General features: G+C 42.2%; 1 protein-coding gene and 1 non-coding gene across 8 annotated transcripts in view; one reads left to right on the top strand and one right to left on the bottom strand.

Annotated features, from left to right (window-relative positions):
* The window catches only part of AUH (AU RNA binding methylglutaconyl-CoA hydratase), a 144,616-nt gene that overhangs the window by 96,448 nt on the left and 32,114 nt on the right, over window positions 1-16,054 (bottom strand). The window lies entirely within an intron of this gene.
* On the top strand, window positions 4,208-4,342 carry LOC116660837. Its single transcript, XR_004316489.1, has one exon. It is a non-coding gene; the product is annotated as a small nucleolar RNA SNORA70 (small nucleolar RNA).

Raw genomic sequence — 16,054 nt, 5'->3', positions numbered from 1 at the left:
GAACATATTTATGCAACAGAATGTTGTATGTGCAACATGAAAACGAAGGAATTAAAGTATAAATATGGATAAATTTAACAATGTTGGAAGATTTATAAGTAAAGAAATAAATATAACATATTCATAATTATATATAATTACAGAAAGACACAAAAGATAATAACCATTTACATAAGTTTTTAAAAGAAGAATACTACTTAGGGATATAAACATTCATGGAAGTAATAAACTCCAAATTCAACTGGTGGTGACCTCAGCAGAGGGGAGGGTTGTGACTGGCAACGGACACAGAGAACTTCAATCTTTTTTGTAATACTGTGTTGCTTAAGTTAGGTGATGGATTCTCAATATGTTACTCTTTAAACGTTTTTAGATGTCTGGTATAATATCTTCATAACTAATTTCTTCTATGAAAAGTAAAAAGTTAGTAGGGCCAAAAAATTCTACATTAAATTAGCAGGATGTATTTGTTCATGAAGTAATGGTTCAAACTCACTGTCATTTAACACTGAGAATATAACTGTAAACTGAGAATATAAAATGTTGCTTAGTGCATGTTAGCTAATACATACTGGCTAACAGAAGTAGCTAAATGTAGTGTGATACGGGGGAAGGGAGTGGATGAAAGAGGAGCCAAAGCAATGCAGAAGTGGAAGCTGATGGGACAGACGAGGACTCTGGATGAGGTGGTCCTGAGGGGCCCCCATAACTGCATCATGGGATCCATCACGTCGCCTGGTCCCAGGACACCATGAGGGTGCCCTCTAACACACCAACCAGAGGTCTGATGGAGGGCTTTTACCAACATTCTGACCCTGTGACCACACAGCACGCTTTGAAAAGCACACTCAGGTTAAAGAGACCAGGCTGCTGGAAGCCATGGCAGGAGCCAAAGAGAATCAAGGTTTGCTCCTAACACTTGTGGCCCATTCGCTGCACAGCAGTCCAGCAGAGAAGTCCTGGAATACAGCTTTATCCAAGCCACAGTGTGAGACAGAAAAAGAGCACCTTTAAAGTCGGGAAGGAAAATAACTGCCCACCGAGAATTCCAAACGAATCAAATCTATCCATCAAAAATGATAGTGAAACAAAGACATTTTCACACACCCACACAATCGGACGTCAGCAGGCCCACACTAAAAGAAACACTACAGGGAAATCTTCACACAGGTTATGCAAGGAGAGTTGAAAATCTTATTTGATACCGTTTTCAAGAGATACGTCTTAAAATACAAGAGCACAGAATGGCTAAGGAAAAGGGTAAAAAAACATGCAAATATCAAGCAAAAGAAAACTTGCAAAGTCATCTTAATCTCTGACAAGGGAGAACGAAGGCAAGAAACATGACTCAAGACAGAGGGTCACTTTACAATAGCGAACATGATGATCCATTAAAAAAGTCATAAGAATTATAAATAAAAAACAAAAAAGACAGCTCTAAAATATAAGAAGCAAAAACTGACACGTCGACAACCACAGTGGGTTTTAACAGACCTCTCACAGGCGCTGATAAAGCAGTCAGATACCCTTATCAAGTATCCCTAACTAGAAACAGAAAAAAGGGAGGGAAAAAATCCCAAAATAGAAGAAAAGAAAGATTAAAAACTAGAGTAAAAAATAATTTTGTAAATAGAAAATACATGTGCAAGAGAGAAAAATCAAAGTAGTTGGCTCTTTGAGAAAAACTAAAATAAATAAAAGGCCTTTTAGCAAGACTCATAATGGAAGATCAAAGAAAGCACAAATTCCAATCAAGAATGAAAGGAGGCCGGTACTAAGGATTTTACAGACAATGAAACAATAAGGGAATATTATTAACAACTCTGGCCCAATTAATTTGAAACACGACACACAAATTTCTAGGAAAACACAACTTACTAAAATTGGCAAAGAAACAGAAAATCTGAAAACACAAATACACACAATATCTTTTGATGATTCTTGATGGGTTCTGGAAGTTCTCATTTTAAAAAAGTCCAGTTCATCAATTTTTCTCTTTTATTACTTGTGCTTTGGGTGTCCTCTCTAATCAACCTTCGCTATTAATTAAAAAGTCACAGCAAATTAGGAATAAAAGAATTTTTTTGATCTGATAAAGAGCAATTATAAAATATCTATCACTAACATCACTTTTAATGGTCAATTATTTCCTCTAAGAGATCAAGAAATTCTACAGATGGGAACAGACGTACTAGTCAGTGGAATAAGAAAGATTTTTTTAATTACAAAGATCAGAAGAAAAAAATAAAAACTGTGATTATTAGCAGATGACTTAATTATACATGAAAAATAGCCAAAAGAATTTACAAATCATGAAAACAAGTGAATTTAGTAAGGTTGCTAGATACAAGTTCAACATACAAAAACTGACTGTCTTTCTATATAGTCGTGTAAGAAATTTGTGCAATTTTAAACAGATAGCATTTATATTAACATTAAAAAGATCAAACAGCCAAGGAATAAATCTAATAAAAGATGTATAAGATCTTGACACAAAAACCTACAAAATCTAAACTAAATCAGTCCTAAATAAACAGAGAACCACATCGTGTTTATGGAGTAGTACTGTGTGGAGTGTTGGTAGACTCCATACTGAAAGACGTAAATTCTCTCCAAATTAATAGATTCGGTGTGGTCCCAATCAAAGCCCCAGTGCTTTTAGAAACTGACAAAATGAATATGCGAAAGCCTAATAACAGTCAAGATACTCTTGAAGAGGAAAAGGCTGAAGAATGAAGAAAAAGTCGAAGCGTTTATGCTAAAAGAAGACACACTGTAAAGCTATAGTCGTCAAGAGAACTTCAGATGGGCTCAGAGATAAACAGAGCAATGGAACCAAACAGCAAGTCCAGAAAATACCTGCCTGATTTACGACAAAGATGGCGCCGCTGGAACATGCCAGTAACTGGGAATGGGGCCACTGGAGGTTCACATGGGACAAAACAGTTCTTGACCCTTCATATCACAAACACACACAAATCAATTAATGGTGAATCACTGCCTAAATGTCAAAGGTCCAACAATTAACTTCTAAGTGAAAACATCCAAAGATATCTTCAAGAAATTAGTACAAAGATTTTTAAAAGATTTCCCCAAAGACTTCTAAAAGGAAAACACTAGATTTTTCCTAAAATTAAAATCTTCTGTTCCTCAAAAGATGTCATTAGGCGAGGGAATACGGGAGCGAAAGAGTGGGAAAAGGTATCTGAAACACACACGTCCCGTCCGTACAAAGGGCTGTAAGTTGGGAAGATAAAATAGCCAACTACGAAATACAGGCAAGCGATACAGACAATTCGCAAAAGAGGGCATCACACCGGCTAATGAAGAGAGGAAAAGGAACACGACATAATTAACCAACAAGCAAACATAAACTAAAAACACAGTTTTATAAGCAATACAGAGTTTAAGTGTTAGCAAAGGTACAGAGCAACAAAAACTCTGATTTAATGCTGCTGGGGGTAAAAATCGCTTTGGAAAGCAGTCCCACCCCAAGTGCACACGTGCATCAGAAATGCATGACATGCAACTAAACAAACATGCACAACACATATAAAATAGAGAAACAAGTTTCTCCTGTACAGTGCAGGGAAATGCATTCAGTATCTTGTAGTAGCTCATGGTGAAAAAGAGTATGAAAATGAGTATGTGTGTGTTCAGGTGTGACCGAAGCATCGTGCTGTGCACCAGAAATTGACACAACACTGTAAACTGACTATAACGCGATAAAAAAAAAACGCACTAGCACATTCATAGAAGCATTATTCAGAAAAGCTGAAACCAGCAACACCCCAAACACTCACCAACAGCATAACGAACTGTGAAATACTCCCAAATGTGATTGCGCCATTCCTAGGTGACCAGCACATACTGAACCCCGCAAACACGCCGAGTGGAAGCCAGCCTTAGAGGACCACATGCTGGATAATGCCAGTTCCACAAAGTTTGAAAACAGGCAAAATTAGTGCTTGGTAATAAAAATCAGAGAAACACCCAGCATCTTTTGGGTGAGAGACGGTTAACGAGGACGAGGCGTAAGGAATGCGCTGCGGTGTGCCGGTAAGGGCAGTGTTCACTTCTTAACGTGGGCGGTGACTGCACAGGTTGAGTTCATTTTGTAGAAATTTATTACACGCTTATGGTCTGTGTTAATTTTCCATATGTTCATTACAATTCAATTTAAAAGTTTATGTTAAAAATACTCCTCCTGCAGCCAATTAAGCCCGCCATGCTCTTTTCCCCAAGGAGGCCTGGTGGGCAATGGCGGCAAACAGGAACCCCCTCAGTAGTGCACACAGCCTGCTGCTTGTGTGGACTGCCCTAAGGGACCTTGGAGACAGCCCTTTCCAGTGGACATTCATGTCTAACTTCATGCTGTCCCCAGTCTAGGCTCCAGACAGGTATGCAGCGTGCCTCTGGAAAGTCCCAGCACACAGGGCCCAGGGGCCACACTGGCCAAGTCATCGTGTCCACCCACACCAGCTGCAGAACAAGGAGCATGTGACTGAGGTCCGATACAGGGCCAAGTTCAAGTTCGCTGGCCCCAGAAGACCCATATCCCCAGGAAGTGAGGATTTACTAAGTTTAATGCAGATGAATTTCAAGACATGGTGGCAGAGAAGTGGATCATCCTACATGGCTGGGGGTTAAATACATCCCTAATTGTGGCCGTCTAGGCAAATGGCAGGCCCTTAACTCATGAGAGCCATGGCGCTTTCCCCTCCAGAAGCTTGACTTTCAAAGAACCAGCTTCGGACTTCACCATCCTCACTACTTACTGTGTGTTTTCCACGTCATAAGCTTATGTTCATCTTCACCTCCTTCCTTCTACCCTATCTGGGTTTATTCTGTAGTTATTTTTGTCACTTTTTAAGTTGGATTCTTAGTTTCTTCATCCTGAGCATTTATTCTTTCTTAAAGTACAATCTTAACTATATTACACAACTTTTAAAGTATTTTGTTAGAATTTAATTCTGAGTATGTTCTACTTTCCATTATACTTCCTTTGTTGAGCTGTGAGTTACTCAGAAGTTATTTTAAATTTCTCAATGTAGGGGACTTCTTCTAATTACCTTTTGTAAATGGCTTGTGTATTAGCTGCCTGTAGTCACAGAACTCAGCCTTTGAAATCCGTGGAGGTTTTACAGCCAAGCAGATGGTTAATTTTCATGACTATTCTATGTGTGCTTGAAAGGGGTACACAGTCAACTGCTGGGGGCAGTGATCCACACAGGTACGTTACATTAACCCTCAGCAGGCCAGGAAAAATAATCAACTCCCTTTGTCAGCCGAGTCAATAGACTCTTTTATTTAATATTTAGGTCATTATATAAATAATTTACAGAAAAATAAAAGGATAGTAAAAAAGCAAATTAGTTGAAAACTGTAGTCAAAATTGAAATACAGAAACCCCATATTTTTATATTTTCCTGGTATGTGCACATATGTGTATTATATACACACATACTTACAAATACACACTGTGTATATACATACACACTCACATTTACACACACAAACACACACAAAAGGGCTCTATCATTTGAATAAAACTGGTCAACTGACATGCACGAACCAGGGACATATAGTTTTATTAAATCTGTTCCCAGATTTCAAATATATCTCTACTACAAGACCATCACTTCTACTTCTTGAACTTGGACAGTGGAAATGGAGTGCTTCTGGAACTCAATGGCTTATAAACCTGTTGAGGACAGCCATATCCTTTGTTCCCTGACTGTAAAAATACATTCATTTGCAGATTTATAAACATCCAACAGAATGATCAAGCCAATGCCTTGTTTTCTTTTCTCTATTACATATTCTCTCCCTATCACCTTTGTACACACACCTGCTGCCGTCAACACTCTTCAAGTGCGAGCTGCATCAAGTAAATGTTCGTGCACAACATTATATGAAATTCAAGAATACTGTCACACATCCTTCTGGCAAAATAGGACAGTGTCTAACTTCTTGTCACAAAATACTGCATCATGAAGCCCTTCCTGCCTAATGACTAACTTGATGCAAAGCCCGTATTTCCTTTATAGAAACCACAGAAATATACTGTTCGCTGATCAATTCTTGAGTTCAAGAAAATTCAACTAGGATACTGTCATCTGATGACGCACAGTCTAAGATTTCACTCATATGATCGAGTTCACCATTGTAATGAGGGCCGAGAGCCCCACTGTCTGCTTTGACCATTATTTTATCCATCTAACAACTGCAAAATGTCTTCCTCTATCAACTTTTCTACTCTTAACCATTATGGGTAGAAAATGAAAAATTCTAAATTCTCAACTGTGTTCAATGAAAACTAAAAGACGGTACCTCCAGACTCCATTTGTATTTTCTTAAAATATGTGCAACTCTTGAGGCAATGCAATAAAGACTCAAAGATAATGCAGTAACACTGACATCTTTCTAGACAATTCCTTCATTCTTCTTTTTTTATTTTATTTTATTTTAGTTTTTCTTTTTTTATTTTATTTTTTATTTTAGTTTTTCTTAGCATAGTTGGGAATAAAGATTAATAAAATCTAGGAAGATGAAATTTCCAATATAAAGATAACAGTGATATAAGAATCTACAGCATCTTAGATTCATAAGAAGGTCCAATGAACCATATAGTAACTAGAAAGAGAAAATGAGTTTTAATTTTCTTTTCTAAAGCAAATTTTCTGTTCTTCAGAAGACCTCTAAAAAAGAATGAAAATCATGAAACATCAATTCATAAAAGGAGAAACATTTTTCTACTTTTCATAAAAGTAGAAATTTTACAATTCATAAAAGATGTCAATTTTCACACTGTATATTTTGAGGCTGTTTCTAACAGCATAAAAGTTGAGAATTATACCCACCTGGGGAATTGAACCTTTTATCGTGACGTACTGACTCTCTATCTCTGATAACTATTTCTAATAGAACTTTGCTTCAACATCTATTTCATTTGATATCAATATATTTATATGAGCTTTCTTTTAGTCAGTATTGGACTGGAATATCTTTTTTCTTCTCTTCAGCTTTCAACCTATATCCTTATGTTTTAAGTGTTTCTTACAGCAGCTTAGTGATAACTTTTCTTAAGCCAGCTACTGTTTGTCTTCTAAAGAATTTAATACACTGACATTGACTACGATAGGTAATAAATTTGAATTTATTTCTACCACTGCATTTGGGGAGAGTCCATTAGTTCTTTTCCTTCTCCTTCCACCTCCCTCTCTGTTTTTTCACCATCTTCTGGACTATTTTGCTTGTTCTTATTTCATTTACTCAGAGATTTAAACACCACCTGTATACCAATGATATCAAAATTCTTACCTCAAGCCCAGACCTCTACCCTGAACTACAGACTCCTAAGTTCAACTGCCTACTAGACACATCCAGTTGAATGTCTGATACGCATCTCGAGCACCGTAAACACTCCCCTCCCCCAACTACTAAAGTTCCTCCCCCAGAACATGTTCCTCCTGCCTTCTTCCACTTGTCACTTGATGGGGACTCCATCCTTCCAATGTTCAGATCAAAACAGAGTCAACCTTGACTCTTTTCCTTCATACCCCCTCCTTTTCATCAATAAATCCCTGTCTCCACCTTCAAAATATAAATATATGTAGAATCCAACAATTTTTCACTACCTCCACCACGGCTACACTGGTCCAAGTACAACCTTAACTGCTGAGGATCAAAAGGCAGAAGTTCTGGAACGGCCTGTTCTCAACACACAGCCAGAGCAAGCCTTTTAAAGCTTCAGTCATATCAGGTCACTCCTTAGCTTAAAACACCACAGAGTCTCTTTTCACTCAGAGTAGAAGCAAAAAGTCTACGTCACTTGGACTCTGCATGACTTGGACTCCTACCTCTGTGACGTCACCTCCTAGCTCTCTTCCTCTCATTCACCCTGCTCCAGACATTAACCTTCTTGCTCTCCCACTATCTTGCAAAGTATCACGTTGCCTCCAGGCTCTGCTCTTGCTTCGCCCTCTGCCTGAAACACTCCTCCACAGACACCCCTAAGGCTCACCAGCTCACTTCTCCAGGACTCTCTACTCACTCAACTCCTCACCGAGGCCTTCCCTCTCCACCACGCATGGAACAGCATCCTCCACACCAGCCACAACAACTCATTCTCCCCGCCCCATTTAATTTGCACTCAGAGCACTCCAGTAAGTGCTGGACCCAGCACATGTTTGCATTCGTGTTTTTTAACTGCCTCCCCCACCCCCACGCCTTGGGGCTCCACAAGAGCAGGTGACTTCGGGCCTTCTTACGGCTGCGTCCCCAGATCCCAGAACAGCACCCAGCCCACGACAGGCTCCCCTCCAAGAAATCGGATGAAGAAATGAATGAATAAATTAAAGGAATCCAAGTTTTCCTTTGTAGTTGGACTGCAGTAGAAGACAATTTATAGCAGGAATTTTAAAATTCATGAACACTGGCTGTTTACTTAGCATCTACCGCCTTCTTGCCACTTCCTGAAGGCAGCCTTATGTCTGTTCTGGTGTCGGCCTCTAGCCCGCCCCCACCCCTCACCCCCCATTCCATGTCCTCTGAAAGAACTTAAACCCACTCCCACATCTTGAGCTAACCAGTGTACTTTCTTCCCCCAAGAATCAAACCAAGATCAATCCAAGGGCTCCAACCTGAATTTGGGCAAAAGCGTTCTCCTCCTTTCAACGTGGTCATCCGTGGGTGGGAGGCCCTGAACTACTGAAGCTTCAGGCTACCAAGCTGGGAATGAAGCTGGCAGACAGAAAAGAGTGAAGCCAAAGGAGCTTCACAACAGTCCAGAATCACTCAATTAGAACAATTCTAACAACGTTATAAGGTAAAGTCAACTTGGAATCCATTTTTCTGTAACATGAAACTGAGAGAATCCTAACTGATGCTTGGTATGTACTACACGATACATTATAAATGATAACAGGTGGGTCCAACTTCAGGCTACTCCGTTCCCAAGGAATGGGATCGTGACTGGCGAGGGCATAAAGGTTAGCCCTAACCATTACAGGGAACTTCCAGCCAAGGTTCTGAGTGGGAGAGACACAACTAAAGCTCAGGAGCGTAGTCTTCTTGTTATGACTACCCTCACAGCTTCTCAAGCCTTAAAAGCAACACTAATTCTTAAGCACTTTTAGCTCAGACTTCATCCTGGATCTGAAACTACCTTTTAATTCAATTAAATATAAAATTTCAGTCTAAAAGGAGCTATACAGACCTGCAGTTCCCAGTTCCACATGGAAGGAGCCGAGAGGTTGCCACTCTGTCCTAACAACAAGTGAAAAGCTGAACAGGCTGAATCAACAGCTCTTCTAGGATCGGGAAGAGAGCAGAGGAAGGCACAGGGCAAACTGCTGCCCCCGAGACTGAAGAACAGGCAGGTACAGAGAACCACAGCACGCCAGGGCTGAGACGCGCGAGCAGCGCAAACCACCGCCAGGGCAGGAAGACCTGGAACGCAGCTGATGAACTGCTGGAGGCTGGGCGGGAGCACCGCTGAGGGTTAGACTCCAGGGTACCCAGCAGTTCTGTGCGTTTCACCTCCAAGAGCCTCACCGGCTTCTCAGGGTAAATACTGGAGCAAAACCCCCCTCCTCCTGCTGGCGGGGGATGGGGAAGAGGAGCCGCTTTGAAATACCAGAGACTTCTGTTCCCAACAAGGCCTGCCTTCGGGGAAACTAACCAAGCAGAGCCTAACAGACCTGGAGGAAGGGACACCCGACTCCAGCCCGCTCTGGCCATCCAGCCCCACCTAAGGGGGCAGGAAACAACCGGAGAAACACCCGCAAAGCTCACAGCTCAGAGGCTCACGACCGGCCTGAGACCTAATCACAGCATCACCGCAGAACACCTCCCCTCCCGCCACCTCGCCACATCACTGAAGGCCTACCTACGGAGGGTCCCTGATCCAGCACATCACCATGCGGGGCTGGCAAGTGAACAGTAAAAGGCACACCAAGGCACCAAAACACAATTTACGGACACAGACGTAGCAGCAATGCTGGAATTGCAGACCATGAACTTGAAATGACGATGCCTAATATGGTAATAAGGGCGCTAATGAGTAAAGCAGACGGCACGCAAGGACAGACCGACAACGCAAGCAGAGATGGACGCCCTGAGAAAGAAACAAGAGATGCTAGAGATTAAAACACTGCAACAGAAATGAACGGCAGCTTCGACGGGCTTCTCAGCAGGCGGCATGGAGCTGGGGAGACTCTGAGCTTGAGGCTGTCACAACAGAAACTTCCAAAACCGAGAAAGGGAACAAAGACTGAAAAAAAATTTAAAGATAAAAACCCCAACACCGAAGAACTGCGGGACAAGCACAGAAAGTGTAATACGTGCATATCAGGATTACCAAAAGGAGGAGAAAGGCAGAAAGAACAAGAAACATCTGAACCAGGAATGCCTGAGAATCTCCTCAAATGTATGTCAGACACTAACCACAGACCCAGAAAGCTCAGAGAACACCGAGAACACCAAGAACACCAACAACACAATGCAAAAAAACGAATAAAAATCAAACAAACAAACAAAACCCACCTTGGCATAATATTTTCAAACTACAGAAAAGTCAAAGATAAATTCTGACAGAAGCCAGAGGAAAAAAAATCTCACCCATAAAAGAACAAAGATAAGAATTACGCCTGACATCTCCTCAAAAACCATGCAAGGAGAGAGTGAAGCGGAATATTTAAAGTGTGGAGAGAAAAACACCACCAAACCAAGAATTCTGTACCTGCAAAATTATCCTTTAAAAGTGAAGGAAAATAAAAACTTTATCAGAAAAACAAAAACTGAGAAAATCTGTTGCCAAGAGACCTGCCTTGCAAGAAATATTAAAAAAAATAATAATAAAGTTCTTTAGAGGGGAGGAAAATTACATAGATCCACATAAAGAAAAGGAAGGGCATCCAAAAAGAAGGAAGTGCATCCAAAAAGGAGTAAGTGAAAGTAAAATAAAAATTTCTACTCTCTTTCTTCTTCACTGAGCTAACAGATAATAATTTGTTCAAAGTAATACCAATCTAATCAAATATGTAAGCGATTCATACAAGAAAAACTACAAAATGTATGAGCAAAAGCGAAAAAGAACTAAATAAGTGGAGACAGTCCATGTTCATGGATAGGATGCCTCAGAATGGTTAAGATATCAGTTTTTCCCAATTTGATCTATAAATTCAATGTATAAATACAACATCAAGGCATAATCCATGAAGCAAATAATGGATAACTGGACTTCATTAAAACCAAAAAGTATGCACTGCAAAAGACAAAGTCAAGAGAATGAGAAGACAAGCCACAGACTGAGAAAATACCTGCAGAGGACACATCTGATAAAAGAATGTTATCTAAAAGACACAAACTCTTCAAACTCAACAATAAGAAAATAAAGAATTTGGTTAAAAACTGAGCCAAAGACCTTAACAGACACCTCACCAAAGAAGATACACAGATGGCAAATAAGGACATGAAAAGATGCTCCACATCACAGTTCATCATGGAAATGCAAATTAAAACAACGAAGAGGTAACACCACACACTCGTTTGAATAGCGGAAATCTGAACACTGACCACACCAAATGCTGGCAAGAATGTAGAGCAACAGAAACTCTCTTCCATTGCCTGTGGGAAGGCGAAATGGTACAGCCACTTTGGAAGACATTTTGGTGGATTCTTATAAAACTAGACTCTCACCATTCAGTCCAGCCACCACGCTCCCTGGTAGTCACCCAAAGGAGTTGAAAACACGTCCACTCAAAAGTCTGAACTGCTATGCACAGTAGCTTTTATTCATAATCACCAGCACTTGGAGGAGACCAAGGTGTCCTTCAGCAGATAAATGGATAAGCAAACTGTGATCTATCAACACAGTGGAAAATTATTCAGCAATAAAAAGAAAGAGCTATCAAGGCATGAAAAGACATGGAGAAAACTTAGATGCATACTACTAAGTGAAAGCCAATCTGAAAAAGCTGCATACTCTATGATAACAGCTACCTGACACTCTGCAAAAGGCAAAAAACATGAAGACAGTAAAAAGATCAGTGGTTGTGAGGGTGGAGGGGATGAACAGGCTGAGCACAACTGGCCTCTAAATTTCAGGGCAATGAAAATACTCTGCATGACGCTACAATGGCGGATACATGCCATTTTACATTTGCCAAAGCCCACAGAACGCACAACATCAAGAGTGAACCCTTGTGCAGAGTTACTCACTTGTAAGCATGGAGGTTACTCAACTGTCACAAAGGTACCACTCAGTGGATGATGCTGATAACGAGGGAGGCTCCTCGTGAGTGGGGGCGGGGGGTGTACGGGAAGTCTCTGTACCTCCCTCTCAACTTTGCTGTGAATCTAAAACTTCTCTAAAAAAATTAATTAAAAAAAATCTACATAGCAAATTTTCCTCAGAGTCATTTATAGCAACTCCCCATTAAATGAAAATGAGTGCTCTGACACAGAATGTTACCAGAACTCAGGCTCTAATAAACAGGCCTTCATTCTTCCTCACAGTGAAGTGTCCTTTCACCAACCATAACCCAGAACATCCATTCTGCCCAGCATCCCAGGCCCCCCCCCCGGCTTGCCTGAAGGCTTCTCTTCTAAAGTCTCATCACTTCTCCATCTCAAACAGGGCCAGGATCGGTGTCATCAGCCTGCAAACTGGGGACATAGCTCCATCCTGAGAAAGTCCCATTAACCCTCATATACTCCAGCTATCATCACATTTCTGTGAACTAATATGGAGTGACTCCCAGTTAACTTCGGTTAACAGTATATATGTTAACCGAAAACAGTGAAGGATAAAAGGAAGCATGTATAGGACACTACTGGTACAAGAATGGAGATGCTTAAACAAGCATATCCTTAATTCTGCAGAAAGAAACATGATGGATAAACTAGAAGCTAACAAGATTCATTAACAACCCTCGAGGGTGGAAATCGGAAGGGACTAGAGGAGGAAGGGGCAGTGACACCTCCGTGGACAGCTCTGACTTTCGAAATTGTGTTGACACTTCACATACTCAAGGTGAAATAAACGAGTGAGGAAACCTAATTTTACTTCGTACGAATTAAACATAATTAACTGAAGAGGAAATCATGTAAATAACTCTTCAACACAGTATTTTTACTCGCTACCCTCCGTCTAAAGACATAAATACTCTAAGTATTAAACTCTAGTTAGAAAGTGGATTTATCACAGTGGTAGGCACCAGTCACTTGAAACTATTTTCTCCATTACTAGAGGAATGAGCAAGTGAGTAAATACACTGAAAATATGACATCTACTGAACGGGAGAGAGTGAGAGTGGATCCTGCAGTGATGGACTGGAAACAGTTATTTGTATGAACTCATGGTTTTCAATATATAAATACAGACCTTGACATAAGTATGTGTGTATACACGTATAACCTAATTTTTTTACCTCCCTATTTCTTAGCTGTGTGCAGTACAAGGGCCTAGAAGCAGAGACGCCCCGGGAACAAGGAGCACCCTGAGCACTCGGATGTTGGTTCCTAAGCACCATTCCCCGCTGAGGGAACTGGAGGCGTCTGCCTCTGACTGTGGGGGAGTCAGTGGTACTGGAGCACGAGCCCTTCCTCTCCCAGTAAATATGAAGTATCTTTCAGAAGCTGATCAACAAGTAGTGCCAGATAGATCGGGGAGCCCACTGACTGTTCCAGCTTTCTTTCCCAGGCACATTCTAAGCTGGGGTGTAAGGCAGGGGGCCCTAAATGCAACAACACAGTGGTGTTGCTGATGCCCAGAGACGAGAGCTCAGGGAGGCCGTGTGGCTGGAATCTGCAGGACAGGGAACCAAAGAGGAGAGCGCCTCTCAGGGAAGGGGCTGCAATAATCTACACGGGCGCCCCTTAAGCTTTAAGCCGGGGCGGCTGCCATTTCACAGGCAACTATCAGAGAAAGAACAACGGGGAGCTCTGGCCTGAACAACTCCTGGTGTTCCCATCACGGCCAGCGGGAGCCGAGAAAACACACAGAAGACCTGGGTATTTAGTGAAGACACCAGAAACTTCTAAAACAAGCCTCAAAAGCCTTGGGAAGATCCTCCAGGGGAGTAACGCCTGCCAGGACAAAACAACGCTTTCAGAAGGACACCCAGTAAGGGCTCTCCTATCTCTACAAAAGCAAAACCAATTTACAGATATTTCATACAATTCAAGAGGAGAAAACTTCCAGAGGTTTACAGTTAAGAGATAACAAGTATATAATATTACAAATACTTTAAATGAGTAAGTTATATTGTAATATGTAATATATGTAATGTATTAATCATGTTGGCTTTATTTTTACTTTAGAAAGCGTGAATACACTGACCACCTCCATCTCTCAAATCTTATTCTGCCCCCAAAAGTCCTAAGTTACTCACATGGAAATTCTAACCAGGAGGTTTCCAGGAACCTTAAACCTCAAATGGTAGTGGCCTTTGAGTCTAGCATTCGCCCTTAAGGTGATCTCACTGAACAGAATATTTGTACAACTGTGAGTAGCAGAGTTGTCAGCAGGATCATTCATCAATCACACAAGAAAAGAGGGCACTTTTAATGTGTGTTAAGACACACAACACAGCCTGCACGGGCCAGCTGTCTAACATCTAGCTGTGAAGCTCGAGGAAGCTGAGTCCGGCTTCCCCAGCTGCAGGTGAGGGGCTAGGTCCCAGGAAATGGACTTTGTCAAGCAGACAAGACAAAGGAACAGCGCCCGAACCAGGGCTCAGAACACTGCAGCCACTCTGCACCCAGCTTTCATATGGCCCTCGAGCTACAAACAGTCTGCTTTTTCCTAAAGCATCATAAAAATTAAAAAAAAAATTTTAATAACATATGATAAAGACTGCAAGAGGCCCACAGAGCCTAGACTACCTGGCTCTTTACTGAAAAGGTTTGCCTAACCCTGGTCCAGTCTAACTCTGGCTCCCATGGGACCCTCTCAGAAAGCAACCTGTGCTGCTAAATATAAATTGCCAGAGGCAGAGACTGATATAAATTCTTATTTTTTTTTCTAATTTTTTCAGCTCTGCCCTTCCAGCGGCTGGAGCGATACCAAACCTGACCCAGGGTCATGGGTTGAATTACACTCCCCTGGCCTCGTGAAAGAGGGGACTTCTGCATGGAAGACCTCTTCTGGCTTCTAGTGCCTTCTAATGTCCCCTCCCCACCAAGGCGACCTAACTGGGCAGGCCTGGACACGGGACTGGGGGAGAATGGCCAAGAGCAGTTGCCTCTTCTTCACCCCATAAGCCACCTATACACGCACTGTACCAAAAAGCATAGGTTGCTTTACTTAACCATGACACTTTGCCAACGTCACTACATCAGCAACCAAAATTTTTCAGTTCTTCGTCCCATGAACTATCTGTTAAGCGCCTTCAGTGGACTCGGCGCTGTGCGGGCGCTGGGCTCCTATCCAGACTCCAGGGGGTGAGCTTATCTGTACAAGAAGCAGATCGATAACAAACAACTAAAAAATAAATTCAGGAACTGAGAAGATGAAGCTAAAATAGGAAAATGTGGCAGACGGTGAGGGGAAGTGGAGACGCCTGTTTCGGCTAAAATGACTCGGTCACAACTCTCTAAGGAGATGACACTTGAGCAGAGGCAGCGCCGTGCACAGGGAGTCTGAGCGGCGCTGAGCTCTGTGCCGCCGAGAACGAGGGCTGCGAGGCCAAGCGGGAGGGGCAAGCGGCAGGAGGGGCGAGGCACCCGGGGCGGGAGACTCACACGTGCGGCATCAGCTTCCCCACAAATAACCACAAATTCAGCGGGATCGTCCGCAGTTGCAGGTCAGGAGCCTGAAACTGGCAGCGCTGCGCCCCCGAGGCCCCAGAGAGCGAGCTCCCTCGCCTCGCCGGCTCCCGGGGCTGTCCGCGCCCGCGGGGCAGGGCTTCTCCGCTGCGTTGCCGTCACTTCTCCCCTCGCAGACCTTTCCCTGATTCTCCTTTCTCTTCCCAACTTCTAACCCTCCCGCCTCCCTCTTACACAGACCCCTGTCTACACATCGCCCCACTGGGTGACCCAGGGCGAC

This window comes from Camelus ferus, chromosome 31 (genome assembly GCF_009834535.1).
Source record: "Camelus ferus isolate YT-003-E chromosome 31, BCGSAC_Cfer_1.0, whole genome shotgun sequence".
Lineage (NCBI taxonomy): Eukaryota > Metazoa > Chordata > Mammalia > Artiodactyla > Camelidae > Camelus > Camelus ferus.
The sequence above is the reverse complement of the archived record's forward strand: the minus strand, read 5'-3'. Positions and strand labels throughout refer to the sequence as shown.